We start from the raw sequence: 12,478 nt of genomic DNA, 5'->3' as shown, positions 1-12,478 counted from the left end.
TTGCATTTTGCTTAAGATATCCTCTCCTAATACAACATTCTTACTAAATCCTCCCATACATTCTCCTAAATGTTGATGTGCTATTTTTCATTCTCTATAAATATGGAGTAGATTTCACCTATAATCCTTTCATAGGGCTATATTTGGCGATGACTTCACTGTTCTGTAAAAATATGTGCTTACCTACCCAGAGAAGAGGGAATGAGAAAGGAGAAGGCACTGGATTATGTATTAATAGCTAAACATTTGAAGCTTCAAATCTATTAACATTGGATAAAGTATGTGTTATAGAGAAATCTTTAGTAGGTAGATGGATTTGTTAGTTATTTCTGTGTAACAAACCATCCCCAAACTCAGTAGCTTTAAACGACAGCTCTTTATTGTTTTTCATGAATCTAGGGTTTAGTGGGATGGTTCTGTTGATCAGGGCCAGGCTTGGTTGAGCCCATATGGGCTTGCACATAAGCCTGTGTTCAGACGGTGGGTTGGTTTGGGGCATCGTAGACTAAGAAGGCCTCAACTAGAAAGGCTCAGCTCTGCTTCACAGGATATCTCACCCTCTTATAGGCTACTCCAGGCTTGTTCACATGGCAGAATCAGAGGTCCAGAATGATGAGTGAAAGCATGCAAAGACTCTCTAGGTCTATGCCTGGAATTGGCACACAAGTTCTTTCTCCACTACTCTACTGGCCAAACCAATCTCAAGGCCAGTCCGGATTCAAGAGATGGGGAAATCAACTCTAATTCTTCACGGGAAGAGTTGCAAAGTCACATTGTGAAGGGTGTGGCTACAAGAAAGTCATTTATTGGGCTGTCCATGAACTCAATCTACCACAGCAGTCATCAGAGTTGCCCTGTAATGTCTCTTACTCTTCAGGGTGCCTGGTCAGAGACTCTGGGTCATAGTCAATGTCCACTAGAATGAGCATTTATTTATTGAATACACACACACACACACACACACACAATAAGTGTTATGAAGGAAAAGTTCAGAGGCTAAATAATCACCAAAAAGGAAGACTTGACTTAGGCTGAGGGGTCCTTCATTGAGCATATAATGTGACATTGAGCTCAGAAAGGTGAGTAGGAGAAAAGGCCCCGGCATGTGCAAAGACCCTGATGCAAAGCAGCAACACAGCCCTTTGGAGGAACTGAAGGAGGCAAGTATACCAGGTGTTGACAGATCAGAATGTTTAAAGAGCTTTAAGGAACAGAGTAAACAAGATCATGCTTCCATTTTCATAGAATAACCCTAGTTGTTAGGGGAGAATGGATGAGAGGAGAGAAAGGAGCGATACGGGGTGATCAATTAGGAAGATATTGCAGTGAGATGTGGAAGAAGCTTAGACTAGGGTTGTGGCAGTGGAGGTGAAGAAGAGAAAGACCTAGTCATATTTAGAAAATATAATTGATGAATAATAAGGAAGAGGTGTGTTTATGTCCTCTGTAGCTATCTAGACAGAGATGTCATGGCTGAGATTAGAAATATGGGAGGAGGTCCAGGATGAGGACACAGACGGTGAGTTTGGCCTTGTCTATGCTTAGTGTTAGAGACTTTGAGACAGCTCAGGGAAGACTGGAGGACATGTGGGCTAGAGCTGTAAGTTAGGGAGTCATAGGTACGTAGAGAGTAATTGAAGCCATGGTTATCAATAGATTCCCCCAGGAAGAGACTTGACAGTAAGAAGGTAAGCAGCTCCAGGAATAAACCTTGAGAAACTCTGAAACTCAAAATTGGATAGAAGATTAGAGGATACTAATGAGGAGGGTCTAGATAGCTAGGAGGAAAGTCAGGACAGCGTGGCGTCACAGAATCCAGAGGAAATGAGTGCTCCCATGGTCCACATTGACTATCAGTGGGGGCTCTGGGAGCATGAGGAGGGAAATGGCCCACCAGATTCATGGAGGTCATTGTCAACTTTATTGAGAACGGTGTAGGTGCCCAGCAGTGGAAAGGATGGGGAGAGAAAATTCACAGACAGACTCTGGCAGTTTGTTTCAGGGGGTTCACCTTGGAAAATTCAGTAGAAATCTTGAGATAAACTTCAGACCTACTTTGCCTACCATCTTTCTCTTAAAGCTTGGTGGGACAAACTCTTTCATAAGATTTTATTTTATTTTAATTAATTAATTAGTTTAATTGAAATATAGTTAATTTACAATGTTGTGTTTCTGGTGTACAGCAAAGTGATTCAGATATATATATGCAGATATATGTATATCTGAATCACTTTGCTGTACACCAGAAACTAACACAACATTGTAAATTAACTATACTTCAATCACTATGTGTGTGTATATATATATATATATATATATTCTTTTTCAGATTCTTTTCCATTACAGGTTATTACAAGATATTGAGTAGAGTTCCCTGTGTTATACAGTAGGTCTTTGTTGTTTACCTATTTTATATATAACAGTGTAGTGTATATATGTTAATCCCAAACTCCTAATTTAGCATAGGATTTTAAATTTGACCTATTAGTTTGTATGCGAAGAAAGACTAGGGAACTTTTAGCAAGAAGGCGAGGGAAAGAATTTTCACCATTGTGGATCTGTTTTCTTGGTAATACCTGGAATTTACATCTTCTCCTACATCTATCCACGCAAAAGTAAGTGTCCCTGTGAATAGCTGATGGATTTTTCCATTAATTTTCTTTCTTAGAAATCTAGGACCTAAGACTCCTCAGACTGTGGGTTGCCTTCCTGGTGAATTCTTTGAGATCTCAAAGTTACTCTAAGCGCAGTCTTCGGGTTCCATATTATTCCCACACCATCCTTAAAAGGAAGCAAAAACCATCGTCCTGATAATATTCACATCCAATTCCTGTGTCTCACTTTCTCTCCAAAGTTATAATTTTATACCAGAGTAGCTTATTTTTCCTTTCTCTTATTTCTGCTCTTTTCTCTTTGCATGGAGATAAATTCATATCAAGCCTTTTGCTTTTCTCACTCTTTGAGACCTTTCTCTATCTCTCTTAGGACAGCAATTTCCAATGATTTCTCTTTGTATTCATACAGGCAGTGTTATATTTCCTCCTGTTTCCTATCATTTAAAAATATGTCCCAAATGTTGCCAGTCGTTTCTTTGGACAAATTGCCACTGCTGAGAACAGTGACAGTGAGATGCAGTAAGTGATCTCTGTGTACTAGGTGAACTTTTAAAAATGATGTAATAAATAGCTTGAGAATGCTTAGTGTAGAAAAACCCACTAATGAGGAAGCTCATTTTTATTTAAATCTCTTGTTAAAATACAGGGTTTTTTGTTTTTCCTCTGGACTTTCTCCTTTGCCCTGGTGACCTCATCACCAGTCACATGTCACCAAACTGGAGAAATTAAATGTGTACCTTGGTGGCAATACTACTCTCTACACATTGACAGACAGCTCCTTTGTCCTTCGGCTGTCCTCTGGCTGTGCCGCGGTCCTATTAAGCCATCAAAGCCCACAACTAGCACATGGGCAGGTCCAAGGGGAAGGAACAAAACAGAGCTTTTTGAGGGGATGAGATTTCCTTTCCTTGTTACTTTATTCTTTTTCATTCATAGGAAATGGGATGCCTCATTAAAGAGAACCCTCTAAATATAAGAGAAGAAAGTTGAATTAAATGAGCCACTGGGAGATCAGGGCTCTTTATTTGGGGATGTTTATCTCTTGAAAGCTCTTACCGTGTGTGTTTCTGTTGTTAGAACCATGATCATTGACAATATGGCTTCTATTTTATTTGTATTTGGCTGTACTATTCTGGAGGATAGATTGGCTTCCAGTAATTGCTTAAGGTCATGTGGAAACTAAACCAAGCAGGGAAGAGGGAGACTGTGTGGGGGAGCAGAGGGCTGGAGCACAGCAGCCCTGCTGTGACCCGAGTCAGTGGGAGCCCACTGGCTCTTCTCTCATTCTGTGGTCCCAGACCTCTGTTTCCCCTTCTGGAGAATGGGGCTGGTGGTAAAGCTTACATCACTGACTGGTTACCAGGATTCAATGAGTAATACATGAACGGTAGCTGCTGCTTTGTCAGTGCTACAGTGTTTTGTTGAATAATAATGGGTTCTGTCTGTCACTAAGAATGTTCTAATAGCTGATGGTTTATCAGCACATTTCTTTGGGCCAGGCACTCGGTTTTATTTGCTTTAAATTTTTTTCATTTGATCTTTACAGCAATTCATAAGAAAGGTACTGTAATATGGTATCCTCATGGCATGAATGAGAAAATCAAGGTTTAGAGAGAGTAATGCTAGGTTACTAGGTCAACACAGCTAGCAAGTGGCAGAACCCCTGAACCCCGTGCTCCCTACTGCACCCACCACACCACACGACCCCCTCCAGGAGCCTCACAGGGACACTTCCTGCCCATCTGCAGTGCGTTTTTACTCCCAAAAACCTCGAGCACAAAGATGAACACTCAAACCAGAGAACACAGCTTTGTGGGTCCTACTTCTCAGCCCAGGGGACTGATTCTAAGTGATAAACCTTGTCTGATAAAAGAGCAGAGACTTGAATTTGAGGCCTGGTTCCACTGCCCACTAACTCTGTGACCATGGGAAGCTTACTGATCACTGAAACTCAGTTTCTCACATTGCAATGATGAACAGAGATTCTGCTCCCCAGGGTGGCCCTGAGGATTGGCTGAGATGCATATTGATAATGTCTCACAGAGAATGTGTCTCATTCTGTTCAGTGAAAATTGGGTGGGGTTAAGGTGAGGGTTACTGGAATGGAGCATCTCCTTAGGGATGGTTTTGCTTTGTGTTATATGAGCTCTGTCACTCTCCTAGGAGAACCAACTACTCTAATCGGTCCTGTTCCTTCAGCATCCTACAAGTTCAGGCCTAGAGCCTGAATAAGAAACCACTTAGTGTTTTCAAGTAATCGGCCACAACTAGCAAGAGGGTTTATTGTAAGCGCCAATAGTGATAGACTGAATTTCGGGGGAAAAAAAAAAGGAGGGGGGATTTATTGACCAGAGAAAAAACAAGCCAAAGCCTTGGCTAATTTGTGTAATCAGCTTTATCAATTTGCATAAATTGTGCATCAGGCTATATTCCTCTTGGGCATAATAAGCCCAAATTTAGTTTTTCTAATTTTAAAGTCATCAGTGGCTTTTTTTTGCTTCTTCTGTTCCTTTCTGGGACTCGTGTGGGTCACACCTCCATGCATCTGTCAGGTGGTCTATGTGTCCCTAATTCTCAGGGACCCTGTCAGTGCCTGGCTGTAGCATCCAATACTTATTTTCCAAAATTGGTCCAGCCTCGACCCTCCACCCTCCCCACCAATTCATGTCTTTTTGTCTAGATTTCATATGCCCCTTTTTTGTTAGATCCTCATTCAGATCAAAATCTTTGAAATATTTTTAAATGAACCCCTTCCATTTGCAGTGCCCTCCTACCCCATCCTTTCAAATGACTGCCAAATTCTAGATTGTTCCCTAGCAGGCTCTCTGCCCCAGATTCCACCCATGGCTTCCTCTTCTGACTTCTATCTCAACACTCATTATTTCTGTTAAGGGTCTCTAAATAGTTCTAAAGGGTCTCAGAAGGCTTTGGCTCTACTTTAAGTTTAGAAGATGAATTGCGATGATTTTAGGGCTGTGACATAGCTTGCATCCAACCCTTCTTCTCCCGACCTTGTACTCCTCCCCTTAGTTTCACCTCCCCCACCCCCCCGCCTCTCATACCTTCCTAGACCGTTTCTGGGCTATTCTCACTGGATTCCTGCTTTCAGTCTGGACATGTGTCAATGCATCTTCCACATTGCCACCAGAGTCTGAGACTGGGTGTGATTAAAATCTATCTCATCAAGAGAGGTGATCATAGAACTCGTTCACCAACTTTAGTAATCAGAGAACTAATGAACCTCCTTGAAACTAGCAAGCGTTCAAGAATACCCATGAGAAAATACGATTTTATATAGCATGCAGATAGCATATGGAATGTTATACAAGTTGAGAACATGAGCAACTTTGAGAAGGGTTTAAATTTATGGATGATACTGCAGACACACATCCATCCCCTAACCTTTGGAGGGTGAGGTCACACAGGCCCTGAGCCACCAACCACCATCAAAGACCAAACACTGGATTCAGGGACAACTGGGATAACCCAGATGACATTTCTTATAATTTTTTGCTGTCCAGAGGGCTGAACTGCTGACATAAAATCTTGATCTCAAAGATGCAAATGTAAAACTAATGTCCTTTTTAAAACAGTAGCTAGTTATGGCACTAGAGATGTTTAAGCCGGAGGCTTTACAAACACTAATATCATTAGCTTGAAGAGTGCCCCTGCCTCGATTTCATAACACCAACGTTTACAAATCTGGGCGTTTGTAATTCTTTCTATTTCTTTCAGTGTCACTGGAACTTGAGCATCTGCTTTCAAAGAATAAACTTCGTTTTCTGCCCTGGAACCCATGGAGGATGACAGAGGAGAGGAATGCTGAACTTCTGGTATGCCCTTGGCCTCAGTCACGGCCATCCTGCTCAGGTCTCCTTTGGGCTCTGGCTCTGCTGGCCAGTCGTTTTCACAGCTGGTTTAAAGAGAATGTGCCTAATTTAGAGCTGCTGACACAGGCCAAGGAACAGGCCACCTGACAAATGCCTTGGGCTTTGACAGATTCCACTAACTTGAAGCCTAGGCCAAGTTCCCCTCAAGTTGTACTGAAGTTTGTAAACCTTTTGGCAATGCTGGGCTAGGACTGGACCAGATAATCAGCGTTTCATGGTCCTCAGCTAGGTGTGAAATTTTAATCAAAGGGATTTTATTTTTGCAGAAATATAACGCACCACCAGAAATGTCACATAGAATTAAACTTTGGATTCACTGAGTTTCAAGCTGAATCAGAGGGTTTCTTACACAATGGCAAACCCTGCCCTCTTTGGCGGGGTGAGGGTGTTGAGATGTATTAAAAAGAAATGGTATCAGGGTAGTTCTCATGCCCTTTGTCTTAAGGGGGAATATTACAATAATTTTTAGTCCATCCACACTTTGGAACTGGATAATTACTTTCCACTTTAATTACAAGATGGCATAGAAAATACATAAGCCTCAGCCCAAAAATACACTCTCTGTATCCGGTAGATATTGGAGGAGTGATTTGCTGTTCTATGCAATATGGTCTCCGACTCGCTCCAGGCTCCCAGCAGTTCATCTAGAATGGTTTCAACAATCCTTCTATCTGATAAGTAAACACTAGACACAGAAGACATTGGGACATCAGGCGAAAATGAGAGCGGACTCTTTCCCAGGAAGATAAAGCCAGAGGAGCCGGATCCATAATAAAGGGAATGTAAGGCTTAGGAAAGAAGCAGGGCTGACGGCTAATGTGGAGAATAGATGAAAAAGATCTCTCTGTGACTTGGAACACCGAACTCAGCGGATCTCAACCAGAGACATTCCGGAGATACAGAATCCTCTGAGTATTCTCTGCCAGACCTCTGCCCAAAACCCAGATCAACTCACCATATGTTGCCTGTTACAGAAGTGATTCACCTGAGCACCACAGAAACTGACTTCTTACCACCTCTCCTTGACCTGGAGCAGGTCACTAGGTCTCCGTGGGCTTTCTGGTGGCTTCTCCCTCTCTCTGGTTGGGGTGGGAGGTGGTGGGTTGTACCAGGCACAGAACAGAGTGTGGCTTCTAGGATCAGACTAGGTTCAGATCCTGTTCTGCACTTCCTGGCTGCAGGACATGGGGAAAGTTGCTTCTCCTTTGTGCGCCTCAGTTTTGTTGTCTATGAAATGGGGTGAATAGTAGAATCCACCTCAAATGTTGCTATGAAGATTAAATGAATTGTTGGCAATGAAGCCTTTAACAGAGTAACCCTTCAATAAATATGACAAAGATGATGATGCCTCAGCAAAAGGGGCCATGCCATGTTCATGTGTGTGTATACACAGAAAGAGGTGTCCGTGTGTATGTGTATGCACATGCGTGTGTGTGCGTGTGAACAGAAAGAGGTATGTGACTAAGGCTTTAACAAAGGAGCCTAAGCGCTGGGTGGCAGGAAGCTGTGATAGAAAGATGTAACTCCATGGGACAGAGATTTTCCTCCTTCCTTGGACCTGGGGTAAGTGATGCTAGGCTGGTGATGGAAATGAAGATGCCAGGTCACTAAGTCCCTCTTCTTCTGTGGCTGTGGGTCTCCAGATGTCAGAGGTGGGGCTTTACTGAGTCAGATTGTCTACCTGGGGGGGCAAGATAGGCACCGGGTGTGACACGGAGCAAGAGCTAAAGGGGATCGGACTCCTTGGGGGTGACTTTGGAAGGATTTTAGCTTCCTCTTCTAGGCAAAGATAGTGATCGGGACATAGACCACTGGGCTGTGTAAATATTCCTGGAGGGCTCAGAGAGATCCAGGGTGGAGTAGCCTGGAGTGGAAGAAATATTCTCATGATAGGCACCCTGAGACCCAGAAGCCTTGTAATGTGAATATTAAATAAGCATAACCTTAATGTTCCAAGCTGGCAAGGCTGGCTCTATTGTTCACATTTCTTCCTCCTTGAGCGGGGTCGGGGAGTGCGGGTGTCTGGCTGTGAGCACCTGCGTTCCTCCATCTCCCTCTCAGCTGTGATAGGAAGGCTGTTATACCTGAGTATTCAGGTCCTACTCATCGGGGGTTTTTTCCCTATTTGTTCTCTATCATTGACATGAATAGCTCTGGAAGGTAAAAAGATACATATAAGGAAGAACATATTCACTATGTTACTTGAAATGTGCTCTGAACCAATCTGCACAGGTAAGACAGAATTACTGACTATACTTAGGCTTGGAAATTTTAGTTGACTGCATTTCTTTATCTCTTTTGCCAGCACAAACAAATAACTTGAAGCCAATCATTATATTTTTAAATAATAAGAATATTTAAAAATCTTTAATTCTTTTAGAATATCTCTAGATGAATCATATCGTATTTCTCTAGGAGCTAGAATGCAGTAGCAGTGGACTCTTAGTATCTTTCCTGACATATCAAGTGAAACATAACATTTTTTATGGGTTTTCTTGTTTAATGGAAATTATACCATAAGTTAAATTTGTAGAAAGGTGGGGAAGATTGCAATATACTAGTTGAAGGTGACGCTCTGCTTTGATGGGGGTTCAGGTAAGCCTTTTCCAGAGGGAAAAGGTTTGGTAGACCTTTGCACACGGGTTTGATTGGCCCGTGTTATTGAGGAATGTTTGAGTACCCTAAAGAGACACTTAGACAAGGCGGAGAGAGCTTTGGGTTAATTTTATATCTAAATTGGTAAACAACAACAGGAAAAACTCTGTTAAGGAAAGAGAACACGATAGGGCTGTGATTTTTTAAAAAATCAAATCAGACAATAAAGCCTTTTGTATTGAGCATATGCAAGCCCAAACCAGGTATGTATAGACCTCCTAATGTTAATTAATTTATGTGTGAATTGAGTCTCAAATATTAATTAATTTAGCAGTTCAACGAATATTTGAATTCATCTAACATGGATCTCTGCATTTCTGTGTCTTTTCCTGTGCTTAGCCATACGAAATCTAGTTTCCTAAGTACCAGGAAGTAATTTCTCATTGATTTTCTTGTTTGATGTCATTTATTTTTAATATTCTTGATTTGCCAATATCCTTAATACTCTTGAATTTTCAATTCATTCAATAAATATTTTTTCACCATTCATACAGAAACCTAGAACTGTCGTGAGTTAAAGATACATACAGAAAATGCAGACTATGTTTGCCCCTGAACTTTGAGAACTTTATTGTCTTATTGAGAAAACAAAAATGCCTAAGTGATTAGAGCATGATGGTGTTGATGGTTGCATGATGGGATTTCCAGGAAAGCTTAGTTGAGGATGTCACAAAAGAGACTCTGGGGGAAGGTGGGGCCCTGCCTGGCACTTGAAAGATAATAGATAAACTGAGGGGCAGGAAGGAAAAATTCCGGGCAGGCAGTCTGCCATGAGCTGAAGTGTGTACCATTGCCAGTGGTTTGACTGGATTTCTCTGCCTTAGTGTGGTAGGCTGCTTATATGAATGCAGAGTCCAGAATGGACCATACTCCTTCCAACACACCCAAGTTGAGACTTAACTCTGTGCTTTTAGACACCAACCAGGGATAGAATTATGAACCTCAGAGTTATTGAAGAGATAAGACCATGCCTTTTTCATTTCTGTGACCCCAGTGCTGGGCACGTGGATATTTTCATGAATATTGATGGAGTGAAGGGACCTTGCAGAGTTTAGGATGTCCCCATGCAGCTTGCCTGAGAAATGACCACTGATCCCTGTTTGGATGAGCCCAGTGATTTGAAGCTCTCTCCTCCCAGAATCCACTCTTGTTTTTTAGAAGGCCTTTCCAAATAGTGAATTGAAAATTACTTCCAGCAGCTTCTGCCCACTGGTCCTGGCTGTGCCTTCTTGAGCCAATTTGGCAGCCCTGCAGCTCGTTCAGGTGGCAAAGCATTTTCGACCGGGTCCATTTTGGCTTGTGTTAAATAGACACACCCATGCATTTGACTTCCTCTGGGGATGTTTTGTGAGATTATCCATCAGTATGGTTCAGCACCAGACAAGCTAGCCCAAATGGCCTGCCCCTTTTGTTCCTTTGTGGTGGAAGATGAGGATTCACTGACCCTCCTAAAATCCCCAGAAAACCTGGCAAGTCACTGATTTGCTGTGAAAACACTGATGGGAGTGATTCTAAGGGTCAATACCTTTAAAGCCCAGCTGATTGCTGACTCAGGAAAGTAGCCTTCCCTTCCCCAAAGGACAAGAAAGCAGCCCCTTGAACATGATAATCTGTATTTTTCTTTTACATTTTTCAATGCAGATTTCAATCACCTTTGTCAGTGTCTTCCTCTTATTTGGCAGTTTATGACCTGAGATGCTCCCTGCCCCTTTGGCCAGAATATCCGTGCAGCAGGACGCTCTAGCCAGTCAGGGAAGCTGGGGCAGCAGGAAAATTCTTCTCTTTCTTCTCCACTCCAACTATTTTTCCCTGGGCCTTTTTACCAGGAGCATGTCAACTGTAAAAATATGAATCTTTCCTCCCCTGCTTCCCACCTCCCAATATATATGCTATTTATCAAATCTAAGAATAAAAAGAATGCAATTTCAAGAAAGTTTTTAAAGATTTCAATTTCCTTAAAAAAAAGAAGAGAGAAGGGACATGTGCTCAGCTCAGGGTGTCATGCTGAGTATTTGCTGTTTGATACTTAGCTGTCATTAACAGCTAAGCGTTATTCCTATTCTGTGGGTAGAAATAATCAGGGTCTCCACACATATCACGTGTTTAAATCAGTGAGAGTAAGAGTCTCCATTCAGGGAAATTTGCTGACGGCACTGAACTCAGTTTGTGAAGCAGTTTTGAGCTGGTTGCAGCAGAAGGGAGCTTTGGCCACGTCTGGGGGAAAGCAGGTCTTTTTTCTCACCATTCCCTATTGATCACAGGGTGTCTGCAGCAACGTAGTCCAATATGGCAGCCGCTAGCAACTTGTGGCTATTGAGCCCTTGAAATGTGGCCCATGTGTAATGTGTTCTAAGTGTCAACTACAAACCAGGTTTCAAAGACCTAGTAAAAAATATAAAACATCACATTAGTAGTGTTTTATATTGATTACATGTTGAAATAATATTTTGGATACGCTGGATGAAATAATATTATTTCAATTATTTTCACATATTTGTTTTGACTTTCATAAATGTGGCTCCTGGAAAACTTACAATGATGTATGTAGCTCACAGTATTTTTCTAGGGGACCATGCACGCTGATCTAGGAAGACAGGAAAGTTATTGCAAAACAGAAGTCCATGATAATCTACCGTCACAATGTTAATTTCTTAAAACATTAAACTACATGTTTTTGCCCGATCTTTAAAATATCCTTTTCATATTTATCCAGAAATCTATGAACAACTGGCTCCCTGTTTTGCTACAGGGTGAAAGGAAGTGATCTTCATTAGCTGTTCTAGTCCTTGGAAATGCAGTGTTTTGCTACCTTCGTAGATGCAGTGTTAATCAGCAGTGCCTTTGAAATTCTACAGACCCACCAAAGGGGCTCTTCACTCTCCCTCAGAGTCTCCCTTTCCTGGTTTGGCCTGGCTTGTTAAAATTCTAGGGATCCAGTATCCAACTTAAACTTCCGACCCCCTGGACTAGAGATGCAGCACGTAGATCTTGTGAAATCAGTCAACCTGCAGCAGGACTCTCCATTCATCTGAAATGATAAGACCTCCCTTTATTGACCCTAAGACACTAGTGTCTGGGTGAACTATCCAAACTCCAATTTCTATCCGCAGATGGTAATTGAATTATAAACTATGTACCGTGATGTCTCTATAAATTATGGGCGTTTCTCCTAGAAATGGGTGAACATCAAGTTATTCTATTTGTTTGTTATTCTTGATGAATTGTGTTATTTGAATGACAATTGATTTACTACTCTATTCATCTTTTACTTGAAAATTATTAAAAGTGAGTCACGGCGGGGGGATGTTGCTACATTTA

The sequence above is a fragment of the Balaenoptera acutorostrata genome, chromosome 4 (genome assembly GCF_949987535.1).
Source record: "Balaenoptera acutorostrata chromosome 4, mBalAcu1.1, whole genome shotgun sequence".
Classification (NCBI taxonomy): Eukaryota; Metazoa; Chordata; class Mammalia; order Artiodactyla; family Balaenopteridae; genus Balaenoptera; species Balaenoptera acutorostrata.
This window is presented reverse-complemented; position numbering follows the sequence as displayed.